At 49.8% G+C, this 22,259-nt stretch overlaps 1 long non-coding RNA gene across 1 annotated transcript in view; it reads right to left on the bottom strand.

Annotated features, from left to right (window-relative positions):
* Positions 1–93: 93 nt before the first annotated feature.
* LOC144097424 (uncharacterized) overlaps positions 94–22,259 on the bottom strand; it is a 77,250-nt gene continuing 55,084 nt past the window's right edge. Inside the window, exons 4-6 of the long non-coding RNA XR_013307014.1 lie at positions 15,407–15,475; positions 14,352–14,441; positions 94–295 (exon numbers count right to left, since the gene is read on the bottom strand). This is a non-coding gene — a long non-coding RNA (uncharacterized LOC144097424). The remainder of the gene's footprint in view (positions 296–14,351; positions 14,442–15,406; positions 15,476–22,259) is intronic.

Genomic DNA, 22,259 nt, shown 5'->3' with positions numbered 1-22,259 from the left:
AGCTTTTTACATGAACGTAAGTATCTATTGTTGTCTCAACAAAAGGCGACAAATTTTCGTGCCATGAAGCAATGTATAATGAAAACTGTACGGGGACATTCGTGCGCCAGGGAGGACGCATAAGTGGCGCCATCTAGGCGATGGTGCCCGCTGTGGTGGTCGGTGGCAGCACTTCTTCCTCCTCTTCTTCAGCAAACGCATCTATGCGGCGCTGCGTTATGTTGGCGTGCGCCGCCACCACGATATAGACCAGGTTGACCAGGCAGAACAGGAACGTGGCAGCCCAGAAAGCGTTCTGCAACATGTGCGAGTGTGCGTACTATACAACACTGCTGAACACTGCGTACGTAGATCAAATCTAGGTGACCACGTATAAAAGCGACAGCTATGCATGGGTGTCGGTGGTTCATCAGTCGGCTGGTCCACACCTTTTGACCTTCTGACAAGTGTTTAGTAGCTAATGATGGTTTGGTTTGGTTTGTAGGGGTTTAACGTCCCAAAGCAACTCAGGCTATGAGAGACGCCGTAGTGGAGGGCTCCGGAAATTTCGACCACCTGGGGTTCTTTAACGTGCACTGACATCGCACAGTACACGGGCCTGTAGAATTCCGCCTCCATCGAAATTCGACCGCCGCGGCCGGGATCGAACCCGCGTCTTTCGGGCCGGCAGTCGAGCGCCATAACCACTCAGCCACCGCGGCGGCTAGTAGCTAATGATGGGAGCTATAAGTCCTTGAAGCGCTAGGCTGGACCTAGCTGTGAATTGCACTGGTCCACTGGGAGCGACGTATCAGTCCAGAGCAAGACAATTTAAATCTAGCTGAAAGCGACAAAACCCTGATGGACTAGCGGAAGCCTGGCATACCCCAGAAGGAAGCCCAGTAGAGGTCACGTTAGTAACCATGTTAAGAGTGCGGTCGCGACAACGATCCGAAGAAATAATCCTAAGCAACACTTCTGGACGATGCAGAGCGGCCGTGTTCCAGATAATTCGAAGCTGTTCTGCCTCTTGCAAGTCACCATGGCTAACGACTATGATTAAGACAGCAATAATGCGTTTTCGCCACTGTTGGCAACCAACCTATTGAGGCCCGTTCTGTTGCTGACGACTTAACTATTCAACTTGACTGCAATGCGCAGTTTTCGCCACATATTCGGGGGGAGGGGGGGGGGGGGGAGTCACGATTATATTTTTTGCACTTGCTTGGCATGCTCACACAAGCTTGCCGGGTCCTCCTACTGCAGCATGGTAGGTGCAGCGCTCTACAGGACCGTTGTGAACGACTCGGTTTTGTAGATTACTATCTCCCACACCTGTACTCTGTACCTTGGGAACGTGCAAAATATATTTGCTGTAAATGCCAAAGGCGCATCCGAGCTACTTAATCGCTTCCCGAGACGATTCCACTCCAGCTATGCATGCCCTGCGACCAAACGACTTGCAGAAAAGATTGAAGTCGGAAGGCTTAGCTTTTTTTTTGCAATTGATGCATTGATGTACTCAACAGTTGCATTGAATAAGTATCGATGGTAAAGCTTCATATGCCTGGACGAAGTCAACGAAAAATCTGTGTGCTTCACGTGCAACCTAAGTCACGTCGTGTGCATGGTGCGCATTTTTAACTGCATGGCGGCATCTGATTTTGTTTTTTCTAATCAAGACTTTGCAGCCTTCATTATTTTCTAAATGTTTTTCAATCACGAATTTTTATCCTGTTGTTCTGCATTCCTCACCGCATACACCACTTTAATGAGCTTTTGGCTGTTACTGAAACCCTACGAAGGGTAAGGCGATGAGCGCAGATGCAGAGTCAGGCAACACAATTGCGTCGATGTAAAAAGCCTAAAGGAAAGGATTCAACATAAATTGTGGACAACGCAGCCAGCTATGGAAAGGGAAATGATAGATCTAGCCTTTAGAGACAGGAAGAGGGCAGAGTCAGGTTCAGGGAACAACGCGGACTAATGACATCCTAGTTAAAATCAAGAGGAGGAAATGGGCTTGTGCAGGGCGCGTAATGTGAAAGTAAGTTAGTTTATGGTTGTTAAGGGTAACGGACTAGGGCAAACATAGCAAGAGGTGGCAGAAAGTCAAGTGGGCAGGTGAGATTAAGCACTTTGCCGGGATAGGGTGGCCGCATCTGGTAGAGGGCGGGTCTAATTGGAGAGATGTGGGAGCAGAATTTGTCCTCCAGCGAATTAGCACGATGATGACGATGATTAAACAACCTGGTTGATTATCCCGGATGTCGCACAAAACACTCAAAACGTAAAACCGTACGTAGCCTATTGGAATTACAGAAGACATCGCACCACATCATCGGAGTTACCGACCACCTTATAACGCCATTGTTACAACGAACGCACGCGTCTAACAAAAGGCGTTGATTCTATCGTCAGAATATGTATTAGAGCAATGGCACTGACATCTAAGATATAACGAACAACCGTAGCCCCACCACTCCGTAACACCGAACGGAGAGCGACCATAAACTCGCATCCACCTTCAAGCATCTCCCACTCCCGCAAACGTTTATACAAATGAGCGTCTCACAGCTCCCGTGACACACTCCCCCTTGTTCTAAATAGGCCTCCAGATGCAATAAAAAGGCCGGCACGCATTATATCTCGACGAAACCGTACTATTTTAGACCATGCTGTGGTCATAAACATATGCGTTTAAAACGTGACAACTACGTTGACGGAAACTGCACCTACCTTCGCGTTACCATCCTTGCGTCCCAAGCATGGACGGCAGGGTTAGGCGGATGCCTTTTGTTTTCGTCAAGTCTTGAATGCCGCACTGCTTTCGGAGCTGTGCCCTCGTACGCGGCAGGCACGACGCAATGGACTAGATATGAAAAGTTTAATGTAGCGATAGTTACATTACGGTAGCATTTCGATCCTTCAGCGTCATGTGGTTCATCACGTGTTGCGGAGCACGTGCCGGCGGCGCGGCGCCGTTGCTCATCACGTGGTTAGTCATGTGGTTGGTCACGTGACTAAGTTCCACACAGACTGCTATAGCTATCGCGTCACTCCAGGTTTAACCAGAGCCAGTTTTTTTTTTCATTCGAAGAGTGTGCTATTAGGCATAAGCTTGGAAGGCAGATTGTCGCCCAGTGGCTTGCTGCATTTGACCGTGGAAGGACCGTGACATTGGTCGCTATGCTGTTCTCGCCACCTAATGCAACGAGCCAGGTCTAGCCTCGTGACGCTTCCATAATTCACGTGCTTTAGGTGTTCATTTGGCAGCACGTCTCCCAGCGCATGATGACAGTAGTTTACAGACCAGGCTCAATAACATTAGTTGCTGGGCTTGTTGATTCATTCTTAATAAAGGTAAAGTTCCATGCGCTAAAAATGGCTGTGGTTTAGCTCTGGTTAAACCTGGAGTGACGCGATAGCTACAGCTGGCCGAGTGGAACTCACTCAGTCGAACTGCAAAATCAGTCTTTCGCTGCTCCGTTTCGCTTGGTGTACCTTCTTCATCTTCGTCCCTGGACGTCGATTCACTCTCTTCCCCTCTCCATTCCTCCCCAATCGGTTTCGCCGGCGCGCCGCGCTACCGGAAGCTGCCACGGTGGCCAGGGTGCCGCCCCGCTGAAGACTCGAAATGCTAGCGTAATGTAGGCGCACGGCGCGCAACTGCGCACACCAGCTGCGTTCCTGACGTCATTTCACGCATGCCCAACCCTGACGAGGCGGGCGGGGTGTGCTAACCCGTCGGCGCGGCGGAGAGGCGCGCGGCACGCACAGCAGCTGTGGGCTATGACGTCACTCTGCGCATGCGCACAGCTGGTGGAGCGGTGGTGCCACGGCTCAGCGCAAAGCCACGCTGACCTCGCGAAGTGGCTGGCGTAGTGTAGCTATCGCTACAAAGAAGACGTCTGCAGAAATAGGCCATCGATTAGAAGGGTGCTGTATTGCAAATCATCTGATGTCTGTCAAAGACGCAACGAATCTTTCTGCACATGCGGCAAAAGTCGAACGACACGAAAAAAAACCTTCGAACACTTTGCCACAGCCTACAGACATCTCAACTTTTCTTTGAATAGAACGCCTATGTAACCTAACTTAAGATACGTCTTTCACTGCTGAAACCGATAACAAGTTTTCACTCATGCAAGCGGAGGCATCTTTTGATTAAAAATGCTTCCAGCAATTCAAGAGCGAGTGCCTCCTTGCTCTTTCTTACAACTGTTATTTGCGTCAGTTATAGCTCACAGATCAGTTGCAAATAACATTTTAGGCAGTGGCTGGCTATATTCCTATTACACGACGCCTTGGTATCCATTCCGAGTGGTGAAAGGCGTATGCGAAGTTCGATTAGATAGGGTTGTATAAAAACAAAGTTCAGGTGCTTGCGAACTGTGGAAAAGTGTTTGACGGTTTTTCCCATCATCTGACTTTTGCCGTATGAGTAGAAAGTTGCCTTAGTTGCTTGTGTAATAGAAATATTTCTAGGTGGAGTACAGTGCCCATCCTCCCCATAGACTATCTCTGTGCACGTGTTTCTTTAGCGTTGTGCAGCTTTACCTTTATAATGCCAGAAAAAGTGTTCACGTCCCGTTTTTTTATCTTAATTGCTCGCCCCGGTGGAAACGTTTAAGGCCTTGAGTGGATGCCGTGACTGCGGAGTGCATCGAGAATCGTTTCTGTAACACAAGATTCATCGGCCCAGAATGACACAAGAAGCTACCACCCGTGTGATCTGGCGCATATGGATTTGTGGCAATGCCCCAGTGGCGCACAGCTGTCCGGACCTCATAACGCATGGGATGTCTTCCTTGATGCGGACGATGGCGCTATCATTGTAGAGGCAGCCACTGACGAAGCCACTATACAAAGGTACGAGCCAGAAATATGGTCAAGGCGATGTTATTGGGCCAATGTACCACAGTTTCTTTTAAATGCTTCGATTAAGGACGCATTTGCGAGAAGAGCGGCGGGAGGGGGTTGCCGCCCCTCTTTACCCCTCGGGCAAAACATTTTACACAGGAAAACCATGCTGAATCCTAGAAGGATGGAAGACTAGGTGAGTTGGTTCTCTATGACAAGAAATAATTTTAAACAGCACTAGAGAGCAGGACAAGACATAGGAAGAGACATTTACATAAACTGCAATATTTTGCCTCGTTCGTGCCTTTCTTGTGCAATAAATTTGACTGCTCCATAAGCCTACTATCAATGCAGCAGCCTGCCTGGTCTATATACGTAAAGCAACACCGTAACGGTATTTGGTACACAACACCTCTTCTGCAGCGAATGTCTTTATTCACACGATTCGCATTACAAGTACTCTTCCGTTTGTAAACCTCCTGCTTTCTCTGAACTGCTGCCCCTACGAAATAATTACCAGAGAATGTCTGTTTTGCATGTGTAGCCCAACTCTTATATGTAGTCTAACTAAAAACCAGAGATATGAAAATAAAACGTTGCAACACCAGCTACAGCACTTTGTCTAGCAAAATATTGCGCATTGCGGCTTCGAAGGAGGAAGACCACTTGCAGGTATGTTCAGGAACTCTAGAAAAGCGAAGGCAGTAAGGTGGTAGTCCACATTTTATATTTTAGCTGGAGAGCCCCCCCCCCCCCCCCCTCTTCGTGTTCTTTCCGCTGGGCAACATTTCAGACGTGTTCCAGTTCGAAGATGCTAACAATACAAATCATATTATAGCTCACCCTATTGACTTGTTAGCCACTTTTAAACCGGTTTGACGTTTATAAGGCGCTGAAATCACAGGCAACAAAACTTTTCAAAGAATATATTTCACTAGGGTAATTCCCTGAACAGAATCGCACTCTCCGTAATTTTTTTCTTCTGTAGTCGGATTGCTCCTCGCGGGCAGAATTCCAAGAGCTATTTTTTTTTAAATTGGAAGCGCATTAACAAATGAACACTTTAAAATCGTTTCTTCTGCTCGAGCGACCGATTTTTACTTCATCGCTTCACCGCTCTGAATCAGATCCAATAAGGATGACCAGTGAACTACGTTTTTTTTCTGTTTTTTTACCTTGCATGGTTGCTTTGTAATAGTTATGACAGGACAGTTGCTGACGTGGAGTCCCTGATCACAAGGGGCGGATTGAGAAGGGAACGTCCCCACCGCTTCCAAGGGAGAAATTTCCGTAGTAAAAACTGGTTTATCTATAAAAACTTTCAGAGGACTGGGAAGACCAGTAAACGGGCCATATTCTAAGCCTTGTTTTCAGGTGAAACACGCGTGTTGGAGTGTCACCCAAAGAGACGAAAATTCTCGGTGCTACCACGCCCGACGACACTTCGAAATTCTCTGTTACACCATATCTCTGCAACCTCTTGCAGGGCTTTCCGCCCGAAGCCTTATTGCAGCTCGCTGTTCAAAATATTGTCACCAAAAGCCGGCAGAAAGGGCAGAAGGGCAACACCAGGAGTAGCCAGACAGACACACTCAGCGAACCAACGCACGAGCCGCGGAAGACAAGGAAGACCAAGGGTGCTGCCACACCGTATGGCGGCGCCAGTAAATGACTAACACTGTGGCATTGCCCCTCCTCTTGGAAAGGGCATCGCCCCGATGCCGCGGAATTACGGAAATCCGGAATAAAGTCTGTGGCGCTGGACTTGGCAGAATAAATCCTAGCGGGCGTGGTACGGTTTCATCCTGGAAACGTGGACGATTTCGGATGCCGCCTGCCACCTGGAGGAGCGAACAGACTCTTGCGGGATCACTTCGTTGTTAACGTCACTAAGTTTGCGCACAACCTCGTAGGGGCCGAAGTAGCGGCGCAGTAGTTTACCGAAGTGACCCCGCAGACGGATTGGGGTCCACACCCAAACTTGATCGCCAGGGTGGTAAAGCACCACCCGGTGATGAAGGTTGTAACGTTGAGTGTCGCTTTCCAGCTGGGTACGGGTTCGCTGTCTAGCTAGCTGGCGGGCGGCTTCTGCGTGCCGAACGAACTCTTCAGCGCCAGCATCGGAGGGACGTGCAACGTCCGGCAGTAACATTGCGTCCAGCATAGTCGTGGCTTCGCGACCGTGCACTAAACGGAACGGCGTAAAGCGCGTCGTCTCTTGAAAAGCAGTGTTATATGCGAACGTGACGTAAGGCAAGATCTGGTCCCAGTTCTTATGGTCCGTGTCGACGTACATGGAGAGCATGTCGGCAATGGTCTTTCTTATCGAGTCGCTCAGTCAGTCCATTTGTTTGAGGATGGTAGGCAGTGGTTCGACGTTGACTGGTGCCACTAAGACGCATAACTTCCTTAGTAATGGCTGATGTAAAAGCCGTGCCTCGATCAGTTAAAACGACCGCTGGGGCACCGTGACGGAGGACAATGTTAAAGATGAAAACCTTCGCAATTTCGGCAGTGGTGCCGCAGGGAAGGGCTTTCGTTTCACAATGCCGGGTGAGGTAGTCGGTGGCAACTATAATGTACCTGTTGCCCAATGATGATGTCGGAAATGGTCCCAGCAAGTCCATGCTGCCCTGTCGGAAAGGCATTCGAGGCGGATCAATGGGCCTCAATAGGCCGGCCGGCTTCACAGGTAGTGCCTTCCGACGTTGTCACTCGCGGCAAGACTTAACGTAGTGCTGGACAACTGTAGCAAGCCGGGGCCAGTAATACTTGTGCCGTATCCGCGCCAACGTGCGAGAAAAGCCGAGGTGGCCGGAAGAAAGGTCGTCGTGGTATGTGTGCAGAACTTCGTCTCGAAGCACCATTGGGACCACGAGCAGGTACGGAGTGTCGTGGGACCGTAGTTTCTCTTGTAGAGGATGCTACCCCACAAGCAGAACGACGATAGCCCGCGTGTGAAGAAGCGGGGCGGCGGCGAGGTGGGCCTTCGAGGTACTCTATAAGGGGTCGTAGCTCGGCGTCATCTTGCTGTTGTTGAGCAAGGACGGACATGGTTAAAGCGCCAAGAAAAGCGGGATCGTCTTCCGTGCCAGCAATTGTGTACAGGAGAGGGGCACGTGACAGGCAGTCTACGTCGCTGTGTTTGTTGCCAGACTGGTAAACGATGGTTGCATCGAATTCTTGCGAGCGGAGACTATTACGCGCCAGCCTCCCCGATGGGTCTTTAAGGTTGGCAAGCCAACAAAGCGATTGGTGATCGCTCACGACTCGAAATGGGTGTCTATACAAGTATGGGCGAAATATCGTTACCGCCCGAACGACAGCAAGGCACTCCTTATCCGTGGTAGAAAAATTCGCTTCTGATCGCGACAGAGTGCGGCTTGCATAAGCAATCACGCGCTGAACACAATCTTGCCACTGAACGAGGACGGCCCCCAGACCAACGTTGCTTGCATTGGTGTGTAGTTCCGTGTCCGCCTCCTCGTCAAAGTGGCCCAGAATGGGCGTAGTTTGGAGGCGGTTCTTGACGTCGTCGAAGGCCGTCTGCTGTTCTTGGGTCCAGACGAAAGGTTGGTCGCCCTTTGTCAAGGGAGTTAGAGACTCTGCTAGTCGGGAGAAGTCTCGCACAAAACGTCCGTAATAGGCGCAGAGACACAAAAAACGACGCACAGCACGCTTATCAGTGGGGTTCTGAAACGCAGAGACGGCCGCCGTCTTGTCGGGGCAGGGCTAACACCTTCAGCGCTCACGACATGGCCCAGGAACTTCAGCCGTTGGAACGCAAAGTGGCATTTCTCTGGTTTGAGCGAGAAGCTGGCCGATCGTATGGCCTCCAGTACTGCACTCAAGCGCTTGAGATGCTCGTCGTAGGTGGCAGAAAAAATGACATCATCAAGGTAGACGGGGCAGGACTGCCATTTGATACCAACGAGGACAGAGTCCATCATTCTTTGAAAGGTGGCAGGAGCGGAGCACAAGCCGAAGGGGAGCACCCTGAACTCGTACAAGCCGTCAGGAGTAACGAACGCTGTCTTCTTGCGGTCCCGTTCATCTACCTCAATCTGCCAGTACCCACTGCGGAGGTCAAGAGAAGAAAAGTTGCGGGCATGACGCAGCCGTTCGAAAGAGTCATCGATTCGAGGTAACGGGTAAACGTCCTTTCTGGTAATTTTGTTACGTCTTTATAGTCGGCACAAAATCTCAGTGTCCCGTCCTTCTTGGCAACCAGCACAACGGGCGAAGCCCATGGGTTTGTAGACGGTTGTATGACATCATCCCGGGGCATTTCGTCAACCTGCAGTCGCATCGCTTCACGTTCTCTCCGACACTCGATAGGGGTGTTGACGAATAGGCCGCTCGCTGTCATCAACTATGATGCCATGTTTCGTTATGGACTTCTGCCTGACCTTAGAGGTGGTCGCAAAGCAGTCATGAAAATAGTCAAGGATGGTTTGCAAGCGGCGATGCTGATCAGTGTTCATAGCAGGGTTCACGTCAGCCTTAACTGTTCGACTAGGTCCTCCTGGAGGGGTGTCCCTGGACGTTGACAACGCGCAGTGGGTGGCGGGCTCGCCAATTTCATCGAAATAGGCGATGGCTATATTTTTCGCCAAGTGGCGGTATTCGGCACTAAAGTTCGTAACTAGAAGCTCATTTCGCTGGTTCTGCAAGGCAACGACGCCTCGTGCGATGCAGACTTGTTGGCTCAGCAGTAAAGACAAGTTTGTTTTGTGCGATGCCGTTGGACGCGCGGGGGTTGTCACAGTCCACCGTAACAAATAAGCTGGCACGCGGTGGTAGAGTGACGTGGCCGTTGGATACACGAAAAACGGGTCTTCCTGGCGCACTATCGTCGCCTACGGTGCATGGGGCGGAGAATGTCACCATGAGTTTGTGGAGGTCGATGACAGCCCTATTTTCGCGAAGAAAATCGAAACCGATGATCGGGTCCTTGGAGCACTCAGCCAGCACAACGAAGCAACCAGTGAAGATGATACCGCGAATCTGAATCCTAGTGGTGCAGACACCGAGCGGCATCACCCCGTGACCACCAGCGGCCCGAATTTATGTTCCGTGCCAGGGTGTCAGCACTTTTCGCAAGAGGGCAGCCAGTCTACGACTCTTAACTGAGAAATCTGCGCCGGTATCGACGAGGGCAGTCAAATGGTGGTTGTCAGCGAGGACAGGTATTTCGGTTAAAAACAACTTTATTTTCTGGAACGCGCGTAGTAAAAGGTTCCGGAGTTTAGGGTCGAGGTGTTCGTAGAAATGGGGCGTCGAGCAGAGGCTGTTCTGGGCGTCGGAAGGTGGTCGGAGCAGGTGGAAGATCGGGTTGAAGGGTCAAGTCGGCGAGCGGAGGATTTTGTTCGAATTGCGGAGCAACGGCGGCCCTACCCCCAGAGGTCGCCGTCTTCAGTTTTCCCGGCGTGCACTACGGGACTGCTGGATGGACGGCTGGCGACCTGGGGAAGAGAACCGACGGGGCGACGGCCACCTGGACGGGCGCTGTGGCGAAGGCGCAGGGGGGACGCTGGCCGACAGGTACTGCTCGATGTCACAGGGTCGTTCACCATAGCGTGGCCGGGGTGCGTCTAGTGAAAACCCTCGCAGGCCCATCCGACGAAACGGGCAGTGGAGCAATATGTAGCCGGCTTCACCGCAGTGGAAGCACAGGGGCCGGTTGATCGATGTGCGCCACTCGTGTGCTTTGCTGTGTGGTAGTCGTGCGTCGGAGAGGGCACGCAAAGTCGAAAAACGTTGATGCGGTGTCGAAGGAGCAGGGAAGTAAAACGCAGGTGGTGCTGGCGCAGAGCTGCGCAACGCTTCACTGTACTTCATGACATATACGTCTCAGGCAGCGGCGGGGGACAGGCCATTTCTGCACCGCTCGACGGACTTCGTCGCGAATGACATCGAGATGGCTCCGACACCCGGGTGTTGCTCGACAGGGCGAAGCTGCTGTAGCTCCTCGCGCACAATGCTCCTAACAAGCTCACGGAGGGCCTCACTCTCGGTTCCAAGCAGCGGCATGTTGGCGTCCATAGCAGTTATATTCGCCGGACGGCCATAATGCACGAAACTCTGCTCCAAGGCGCGCTCCGTGCTCTTCGCCCTTCCGAGCAAAGTCAACCACTGTGCCAGGTGGGTCGCGCACAAGTCCCACGAAAAGCTGCTCTTTCACTGCTCGCATAAGATGACGCACCTTCTTTGTTTCAGACATGGTAGGATCTGCACAGTTGAAGATCCGCGTCATGTCTTCTACGAACATGGCGAAGCTCTCATTTCGCCGTTGCGCTCGGGACTGCAGGGCAACTTCAGCTCGCTCCTTCCGTTCGTTGCTGCCGAAGGTGTCGAGCAACTGTCGCCGGAAGTCTCGCAGGTAGGGATAGCGGACTCGTGGTTTTCAAACCACGTCTTGGCGGAGTCTTCCAGGGCAAAATAGGCAATGCGTAGCTTGCGGTCTTCGTCCCACAGGTTAAACGCAGCGACTCGGTCGTAGCTGGCCAACCAGTCTTCCACGTCTTCGAACTTGTGGCCATGAAACGACGCGAGAGTGCGAGGCGCTTGAAGCAGCGGCGAGCAACTGACGGCATTCTGGCTGCTCTGACTTGTCGCAGTGGACGTCATAGCGCGGGATCGTGCCGTCACGGGTCGAAACTCAGGAGTTAAGCCTCGCAAGCGGCGGCTTCCCTTGTGGACAGGTGTTGTGTCGACGGGGTGTAGCTGGGCATCGTCGGAGGCTCCCGGGAGCTCCTCGTGCATTGGGAAATTACCCAGAAGCTCCACCAAAATGTCACCGAAAGCCGGCAGAAAGGGCAGAAGGGCACACCAGGACTAGCCAGGCAGACAAACTCAGCGAACCAACGCACGAGCCGGGGAAGACCAAGACCAGCGGGTGCTGACCCACCGCATGGCGGCGCCAGTAAATGGCTAACACTGTGGCAATATCAAATGCGCAACGAGGATGCGTGCACCTATCCACAACCACACCCAAACAAACTATGGGCTAACTCCCAGCTCTCCTTATTAACTTACATACTGTGCGGATGGCATCCAGTGTAGGGCACTGACACGATTTATCCCGACCATCTTGCTTTTGTATCGTGTGATGTACTTATGATAGCATAATTTATAAACTACAGGCCGAGTTTATACAGACCGGAACTATACAATAGCCAATGCAATCACACGTTAATGAGAGAGATAGTAGCGCACAACAATGGGACATCCCGTCAGTAACAAAAAAGGAAGTGAAGAAAGCCTTAGGAGCAATTCAAAGGGGGAAAGCAGCTGGTGAGGATCAGGTTACCGCAGATGTGGTGAAGGACGGACGGGAGACTGCGCTAGAAATCCTAGCCATCCTCTACGCAATGCCTTATAACCTCGAGCGTACTATAAGCTTGCAAGAACGCTAACTTTATCTTAATTCATGAGAAAGAAGACGTCAAGGGCATGAAAAATTACACACCTATCAGCTTCATGCCAGTTGCCTTTTAAAGTGTACATTTGTTAGTGTGCACTCAATTCAAAATAACATTAGTAGTTCTTGAAATTCTGCACGCGTGGAGTCATCACAATACATAAGACAAAAACTTGCGGAGAGTCCGTTATATAAGTGGTAAAAATAAATAGGTTATTTATATTATACTTTGTATAGTTAGCGTCCTCGAACTGGAACACGCCTGAAATGTTGCATAGCGGGAAGAACTCAAAACGGGGGAGCGGAAGAGGGGGGTGAGGGGACCTCTCTGGCTTAACAAATAAATTGTGGGCGATCGCCCCTCTCTCCCTTCCCTTTTCCAGAGTACCTGAACATACCCACAAGTGATCCTGGTGCTTCGGAGCCGCAAGCGAGATACTTTGGTAGACAAAGCGCTGTACCTGGAGGCTGCAACTGGAAAGAGCTACGGTAATCGCCAGCCGCCGCGGTGGCTCAGTGGTTATGGCGCTCCGCTGCTGTCCCGAAAGACGCGGGTTCGATCCCAGCCGCCGCGGTCGAATTTCGATAGAGGCAAAATTCTAGAGGCCCGTGTACTGTGGGATGTCAGTGCAGGTTAAAGAATCCTCGATATTTCCGGAGCCCTTCACTACGGCGTCCCTCATAGCCTGAGTCGATTTGGGACGTTGAACCCCGATAAACTATAAACCAAACCTAAGGTAATCACTTATAGAGCCAGGCAGGCCAACCTTAGATTTCAATCAACCAAATGATCAGGCACGTTTTTCGTAAAAGATGGTCTACAATAGACAAAATTCACACTGTCAGTCAGGTGATAAAGATATGCGCAGAAAATCACCAACCCCTGCAAACCAGAGCAATCATGAAGGCATTGCAGAATCAGGGTGCAGAAGAGCTTTATGTGAAAAAACTGGAAGATATCTATAGCATCTGTCCACCTACCATAGTCATCCATAAAGTCAGCAATAAATTCAAATAAGGAAGGGCGTCAGGCAGGAAGACACGACTTCACCAATGCTAATGGCCGCATGTTTACAGGAGGTATCCGAGGTCTGCATTGAGTACAGTTGGGAATAAGAGTGAATAGAGAATGCCTAAATAATCTTTGATCCGCTCAAGACATTGCCTTCCTGAGTCACTGAGGAGCTGAACTGCAAATCATGATGAATGAGTTAGACAGGCAGCAGAACGGTGGGCCTAAAAATTAACACGTAGAAAAACAAGATAATATTCAGCAGTCTAGTAACTGAACAGCAGTTTACAATTGGTAGCGGGGAGCTTGAAGTGGTAAGGGAATACGTTTACTTAGGACAGGTAGTGACCACTGATCCGGATCGTAAGGGAGAAATGACCAGAACAATAAGAATGGGGTGGAGCGCATATGGAAGGTTCTCTCCAATCATGAATGGCAATTTACTCATATCTCCCAACAGAAAAGTATACAAAAGCTGTGTCTCACCGGTAATCATCTAAGGGGCATAAACGTGAAGAGCTTAGCTTAAGTTATAGACAGCGCAGCGAGCCATGGAAAGAAACATTATAGGTGTCACGTTAAGAGGCCTGAAGTGGGCAGAGTTAGTGAGGGAACAAACGCCGATTAATGACACCCTAGTCGAAATCAAGTGGAAGAAATGGGCTTGGGCAGGGCATGTAATGCGAAGGCAAGATGACCGGTGGTCCTTCAGAGTAACGGAGTGCATTCGAAGAGAAGGCAAGCGTAATAGAGGGCGGCAGCAAGTTAGGGGGGCGGCAGAAAAGTGGGCAGATCTGATCAAGAAGTTTGCGCAGATACGGTGCGCGCAGCTGCAATGCACAGTGTTATTCGGAGATACAGGGAAGAGGCCTTTTCCCTGCAGCGGGCGTAGTCAGGCTGATGACGAGGCTGAGTTATATACTATGCTTTAAACGTTAATCTATCTGTTGAGCCTACGAACCCACCTCCATTGGGTCGTGCAATGAAACTGTAGCCTAGACTGCGCAGACGAGATACGCCAAGCGGTTTTTGACATGGACTCAGTAACAGTCTGGCTCGCACGCGGGGCCTTACCATGGAGTACACAATCTCGTCGCAGACGACGTGCAGGCTGTAGTTGTAAGCCTTGCTGAGGTAAGCACACTTGCCGATCTGAGTCCTCACCTGCGAAAATTTGTGAGGCATGAAAACATCAGTGAGGTTAAGCGCTACATATTGGCCTTCCGCTGAAGTTTCGCGGGGAATGAAACGGCATTCACAAGACGGTTTTAATGCGATTGCTTTAGCAGCCTCATCGAGAAATAACGTGGCGTTGGCCATAAACTTTTTCCATTGGCCGGAGGGACGTGACGTCGCCAGACTTCAAGTGGCTTCACTTTCAGTACAGGCATAAACCACTTCTAGTGCTATCCCATTGTCAACACACACAGTATTGTGTTCGTGTGGACAGTTTCTTTTTCAAGCATGTGGCCAATTTGTCGGTTATAAAATGATGTTTCCGCTTTCTTTGCTTAGAGATACTGCTTACGTCGCTTCAAAAAAAAAAAATGGGGCATTCACAGGGATAAAATTAAGGCGTGAAATGTGTAGAGTTTATTTTTTCGCACAATTACGTTGGGAAAACTCAGATTCTGGTTGAGAAAACCAGCGCAAAAAACACGGACCAGAAGGCTAGAGAATAAAACACGGGGCTGTCTTGCAACTGAAAGATCTCATACATGACAATGGCACACTTAGACTCTCATTTACATCCGAACCTACAGTCACCGGTAATGGCTGGCCAAAAATGCAGGCTATTTCAATCAGCCGAGATTTGCATCCTAACAGATTGCGCAAAAGCTAGGTCATTTGACATCAGTTGCCGAGCCCTAATGCTCGAAATCCAGAGAAAAATTCTGTCACTATTTCTAGCGCATACGGAGACCTTAAGCCCGCGCTTAGCGGTCTGGTCAGTTCTGTAGAAGTGGTAATAAACGGGCTTGCATCTGGAAGCATCCCATTTCGCTGCAAAGTGACATGCCCAATATATAGGAATAAAATAGAAACTAAATATGCGCCGCTCTAGGGCCACTTTGCAAATGCATTCCGACTTTCCGTGTATGGCGCGTCTCAAAGCAAAGCCGGCTTACCCCGTTCGCGATGCTATTCGAGATGTTCTTCGTCATTGTGATTGACTTCAGATCGAGGCAACTGGTGGACTGGAAAGGAAAGCAAGGCGATTTCTAGTGTCATAGAATGAAACATCAAGGACTTTAAAAGCAGAAAGATGCATCAAGTACTCTCTATAGCATTCCACACGTGCAATTTTTCGCGGCTTCCCTCCTTAACACTTTAAAGTGATTTGTACACATTTATGCACACTGTGAACTCGTAGCCTTTTCTAAGAGTACAGTAAACCTAGCACTTTGCTTCAGGCGCATTTGAAAATTAAGGGGAGCACATAAGTCACCTTACGTGCGTTTAGGCAAAAACCTTTCTGCCACCTTTGCGCCATCTTTACAGTTTCTTTGAATGATTAAAAGAGCGTTACATTAGGGACACTTTAGTCCGTCTTGTGTCGGGAGAATCTTGAGGTAGTCGTTGGCTTCCACTAGAAGCACGTTGTTCTCGGCGTTTCAATCGCATCCGTTCTGCACGTGAGCGCTTGGTACAAGAGACACAGGAACTCCCTTCGGCGCCATCGAGCGTGCGCTGAGCCCCAGACCAAGCGTCGTCTGAGGAGAGACGAGCGCGCGCAGCTGGGGAGTAGTGGCGCCACCTGTGGCGTCATCTGTCGCGCCACGTGTGACGTGATCAGTCATCCCATTGGTGACGTCACACAGACATGTGCTGATCACGTGATAATTTCACGTTCAGACATACTACGCTTTCGCTATATCCGTAATTTCGTCATAAACGAAACTTAATTAAGCTTTTACTAATTATATTTAAGTATGAGCTAGTTACGAATTACGAATAAGTCATAACTAATTTCAAATTCAGCCGTAAACAATTGCGTCCTAACTAATTACTAATTCAAACGTAACTAATTAGGTCTACACTAAGTTTGATTGAGAGGTGGCGCAGACACTTTCTGAGGATGGAAAAATTTTGCAGACACTTTGCTGAACCATGAGCCTATAAAGGCTTCCGCATTAAATTCATTCATCTGGAGAAGGGTGGTTTTGTATGCCAAGTCTCGGACGCAGGAAGTAATATTCCTCAAAACCGTGAACGCCCTCGGGCGTTGCCTTGTTGGATATTTATTTATTTATTCATAATACCTTAAGGGGCCCAGAAAGGCCAAGTACTAGTGCCAATGTTTTTTCTTAATTTCTAGCGTCATGTGTATCTACGGAAAATTAACTTATTTCACGATGCCTAGAACGCAAGTTTCTTTATCATGGCATTTCATTGTAACAATTTCCGCCTATTCAGATCATTTGTAAGAAATTTTACACATGCACGTAAAAAGATCACCGCTCATACGTTTGGACTGAAAACCAAAAATTGGGCATTTTGTGACTTCGATATTGTCACCAATAAACGGCTGAAGCACACAGAGCAGGAGCTCGAGCGAGGAAGATGACAAACTTCTAGCCCCAAGAATGCCCAAGGCATGGAAAGTCCTAGGTTAAACAGTTCGGTCGCGGTACGGCACCACCGGATGGAGTCGTACTGTGGCATTACTTCCCCTCTCTGAAGGGTGCCGACTAGGTGCCGCAGCAATGAGAACCAGGAAAAGAAGGGACGTCGCATGTGTCTGGAGGCTGGTGGAGACACGTCTGAAGCGCTAGCGGGCGTGGTACGGCTTCCTCCGTGCGACATGGGAGACTTGGGAGGTCGGCCGTATAGAGTAGCGAAGTGCTCCTTGGGGGACAACTTCATAGTTCACCTCACTGACTTGGCAGGGTACCTTGGGGGGGGGGGGGGGAGGGGGGAGCGGCAAAATATCGGCGCTAAAGCTTTTCGAAACGCCCTCGCATGCGGATTGGGCTCCAAACCAAGACTTGTTCGCAGGTTGGTAACTAACAGCTCTGTGGCGGAGGCTATAGCGGCAAGCGCCGTAGGCTTGCTAGTGCCGGATGCACTCTCGAGCGAGTTCGCGGGTGGCCTTGGCGTTACGAACTAATTGGGCAGCACCCATAACAGATGAGGTAGTATTAGCCGGAAGCAGCATTGCGTCCAGCACGGTTGTGGCTTCGTGACCATGCACTAAACGAAATGGAGTGAAGCCCGCCGTATCTTCTAGAGCAGTATTATATGCAAATGTGACGTAAGAGAGTATGGCGTCTCTGTTCCGTTGGTTGGTGTCGACATACATAAAAATCATGTCGGCAATCGTCTTGTTGAGCCGCTCGGTGAGTTCATTGGTTTGAGGGTGGCAAACTCTGGTTTTTCGGTCACTTGTGCCGTTAAGACGCAACGCATAACCTTCTGCCTAAGGGCCGAGGTGAACGCCATTCCACTATTAGTTACTTGATGGGTGCAAGGTGATGAAGCACAATGTTTTGAACAAAAAAGTTCGCAATTTGGTCAGCGTCACCACGAGGGAGAGCTTTAGTCTCGCAGTACCGGCTGGTGGTGGTTGGTGGCGACAACAATGTAGCGGCTACCCAGCGAGGACTCCGGAAATAGGCCGAGTAAGTCCATGCCGACTTGGTGGAAGGGGACTTTTCACGGATCGATAGCCTGCAGTAGCCGGCTGGCTTTTTCGGCGGCGTCTTGCAACGTTGGCACTCGAGGAAAGTTCTCACGTAACGCTGTACAACTGCAGAAACCCTTGGCCAGTAGTAATTTTGGCGTATCCGCGCCAAAGTGCGGGAAACACCCAGGCGACCAGAAGATGGGTCAACATGGCACGCCTGCAAGGCTTCGTCGCGCAAGGCCGCAGGCACGACGAGTAGATAGACAGCTTCCGTCGGTTTGTAGTTTTTCTTATACAGAACGCCGTCGCACAAACAGAATGACGATAGTAAACGTGAGAAGAATCGCGGGGGCGACTCAGCGCTTCCTTCAAGATACTCATTAGCGGCCGTAGTGCACTGTCGTCTCTTTGGTGTTGAGTGAAGACGGACGTCGAGTTGGCGCCGAAAAAAAACAGAATCGTCGTCGGGATCAGCTTGGTTGTCCTCGATAGGGGTGCGAGACAGACAGTCAGCATCACTGTGCTTCCTGCCGAAATTTTAAACGATGGTGACATCGAATTCTTGAAGGCGAAGGCTCCAGTGTGCTAGCCAGCCCGAGGGATCTTGGAGGTTCGCCAGCCAACACAGCGAATGGTGATCACTGAAGACTCTAAAAGGGTGGCTGTATAAATACGGGCGAAATTTGGTCACTGCCCACAAAATTTCCAGGCATTCTTTTTCAGTCGTGGAATAGCTCGCCTCCGAGCGTGACAAGGTGCGCCCTGCGTATGCGATTACGCGTTCGAGAATATTCTGCCACTGAAAAGGACCAAACGAGGCCAATGTTGCTGGCGTCTGTGTGCATATCAGTGTCAGCTGACTCGTCGAAGTGGCCAAGGATGCACTTACTCTCAGGGACCCTCTGAGTGACCCCCTTCTTTGAAGTTTGTGCCTCTTATTCGAAGTTTTGCCGGTTTTTTGTCTCTGGCGGCTGGCTGGTTAAGCCTACCAGCTGCCACTTCGACAGTGGCCGACCATGTTCCTTCAGATGGCCAGCCACAGCCGGGTGGCTCCTCTTCGAGCGGGGTGAAACCAGCCATCGTCTCGGAACAGTCCTCGGGCCACACGGAGAACCTTCTACCTTCTGGTATGCTTCTGGACCCCGACCCTGCCTATCACTCCGGGGTTGCCTCTTGTTCCTCTCTGGGACCTGACATCTGTCAGCTTTCGAGGCAACCAGGCCTCTCGCTGAAGCCGCCGGTGGTTCTGGAGTCGCCGAAAGCCACCTGCTTTGAGTTGGGCACTGACGCCGACGCCATGAAAGTTCATGAGGAGATTGTCACTGCGATTTTGGACAAGAACAACGTAGGTCCTTCAGCCCTGGGTGTGCGTCTGCCTCTTGTCTGTGACTTATACCACCAAACAGCATATTTCTTTGCGCGTGTGGTTGCCGAGAGAAACTATTCACGGACGCTCCGGACCTCTTTGGAGGCGCGAGAGCGCGAACTGGAAATGCTCAGAACATAGCTCACAGAGATGTCTGTCAAAGTTATCGTGTCCGAGGCGGAGCTTTGCGACGTGAGGCAGGAGGCGCTGGTCCTCCGGACTTATGCTCACGCTCTGCGTGATGCTCCGGCTGCTCTTATACAGGGTGACGCCGGAAATGCAGCCCTGGATGCGTCCCCTTGTCCTAAAGTGCTTCCTCTTGTGGGAGACTCCCGACCGGACCAACTACCGCATAATTTGTTACTAACGCCTGATGTAGCCTCAGCGGATGTCGACCGCGAGGTGGCGGCTTTCATTAAGGCAAACATCGACCCCGAGGTCGAGGGAATCGGAGCTATTACCCTCCGATCTTCTCGTCGTGGTCTCACGGTTGCCTCCAAGAACCCTGCGGACCTTGACCGCCTCAAGGCTGCTATAACCCGGATCTAGGCCACTCGTAGTTTATTTATTTATTTATACATACTGCTAATCCCATTTGGGATTGTTGCAGGAGGGCAAAATAGGGTTAGTAATAACAGTTCAAAAAATACATCATTTTGGTGAAGATCGTAAAATAGACAACTAATAGTAAGGGTAAAGCAAAGGCACTGGAATTAACTATGGAAATACAACCAAAAATACAACGCAGAATAACAATACAACGAACTGTATCATAACCATATCAATCAATGTCCGTGTCCCGCAGAAGAGGAACCCACACATTCCCCTGGCCGGTGTCTACCTCGACGTGCGGCCGCAGGAATTCTTCAAGACATTTAACTGTTGGAACCCCAATCTTCATCTGGATCCACCGTCCTGCATGGTTAGTTATCTTTTGCACAAAAATCTGGACATTTTGTGCATATACTCGAAGTTGACCCCATGCCTTCGTTCGTCTATGTGCAGCACGTCGTGTAACTATTGAATGGACTTCATTCGAGGTCCGCGAAGATTTGCGTGTCCCACTCTGCACTTACTGTGCTCAATATGGCCACGATTTGAAGGCATGTAAGCTGCAAAACCATCTTTCGGAGGCTTACTGCACCCGCTGTGCGGGTTCGCACGCTTTGGCGGCTTTCCTGAACAGTATCGAGGACCTCAAAAGCAAGTGCGCACCTTGCGCTCCTGCTGGTCACCCGTCCGGTCATCCTGCGAAGAATGTGTCTTGTTCACTTTTGCGGGAACGCGCGGATAGGATCCTCCCCCGCACACAGTATGGGCCTTAGCCCTCGTGTTACCCCGCGTTCTTTGCCCGATCACATTTTGTTCCTCCAAGTCAATTTAGGTCACACCCGTTGAGCGACTTCCCCGGTGGTCAAATTTATTCAGGACAACAATATCACAATAACGCCTGTGGGCGCCCCATACATATCCGCCGATAGTGGATTTGTAGGACTTCACTCTACTTTTCATAAAATCTGGGCTCCTCAAGATACTCGCTGTGTCATATTACTCCATAATCCTACTTTTTATATCTATTCAACTTTTATCTCTCCTGAAGCTGTTGCTATCTTATGTTCTACACCTACAGATCATTGTCTTCTTATAGCAGTATACATACCCCTCGTGCAGATACTGAAGCGACTCTTGATTTGCGTACCACTTGTATACAAACAGTCCAATGATAAAATAATAATTTGCGGAGATTTTAATGCAAAAACGTTTTATGTAGCGGAAGGATGACTGACTCTAGAGCAACTGATGTTCAACCTTTTGCAGCCTCCACTGCCCTGGTCGTTCTTAATAATCCGGGCTCTTTACCAACCTACGAAACTCCATATGCTTTAAGTTGGATGGACCTTAGCTTCGTGTCTCCAAATTTACTTACACAGGGCGATTCTTGGCAAATCAGTGCTGATTCGTCACTTTCCGAGCACAGATTTATTACATATTTTTTCTCTTCCCAACTTTCGTCCCCGTTCAAGCAGCTCGCCAGAGCCAGCTCTAGTCGTTTAATTTACCAATTAACTATTCTGCCTTGGTTTCAATATATTTATAATCATCAGTTCCATTCAGCGTTCGCCCTTGATCATGATCTAGCTAAATTTAACGAAACTTTAATGACACTATATAAGAGAAACTTGCGTTTAGTAAAACCCAAATTTCCCGACGGTTCCTGTTTGGTGGACGGCTGATATGAGCATAGAGCGGTCCCGTGTGCGCGCTCTTCGTCGCCGTTTCCAGCACATTTCAGACCCTCAGAGAAGAATTTTTCAGCACTCAGTTTATTATAGGGCTCTTGCAACGTATATTCAGAACAACGATGATAATTATTTAAGGACGATAGCTCCACAGCTACGCGCAAATTCCTTTTTGGCAAGCCATACAAACATGATTTTTTCTAGCTCAGGCGCCCTTCTGTATTTCCTCCTCTTCAGCACTCTCATGGCGCACATACTGAAACGCTTCCTGACACTGTAAAGCTGCTGCTTCGTACTCACATCGCTACAGATAGCTTTTCTTACGACCTTCTATTCCATACTCACGTTCGCGACGTTATAACGCAGCCTTACAATAGCCCAGTTCAAAATTTACCCTTCACTGCTGCGGAGATTGAAGCTGTAATGAATTCGATCCTTCTGAAGTCTTCTCCTGGCCCTGATCTACTCTCTCCTCGTTTTGTCCTCGCCTTGTTTATGCTGAACCTTTGTTTTTGCTCTCTATCTTTAATTCTTCTTTGCATTAGGGTTACTTTCCACGAGCTTGGAGAGTTGGGAGAATTATTTTTAATCCCAAACCGTCTGACCAGCGCGCCTTCCCAATTCTTACTGGCCTATCTGCATTATTTCGTCTTTCGGTAAACTGCTCGAACATTTGCTGTATGGCAGGCTCTATTACTTCCTGTTCCAGAATAATCTACTGCACAGAAATCAGTATAGTTTCACGCATG

This window comes from Amblyomma americanum, chromosome 7 (assembly GCF_052857255.1).
Source record: "Amblyomma americanum isolate KBUSLIRL-KWMA chromosome 7, ASM5285725v1, whole genome shotgun sequence".
Taxonomy (NCBI): Eukaryota; Metazoa; Arthropoda; class Arachnida; order Ixodida; family Ixodidae; genus Amblyomma; species Amblyomma americanum.
Note: the sequence above shows the minus strand (reverse complement) of the source record. Positions and strands in the feature narration are given on the sequence as shown.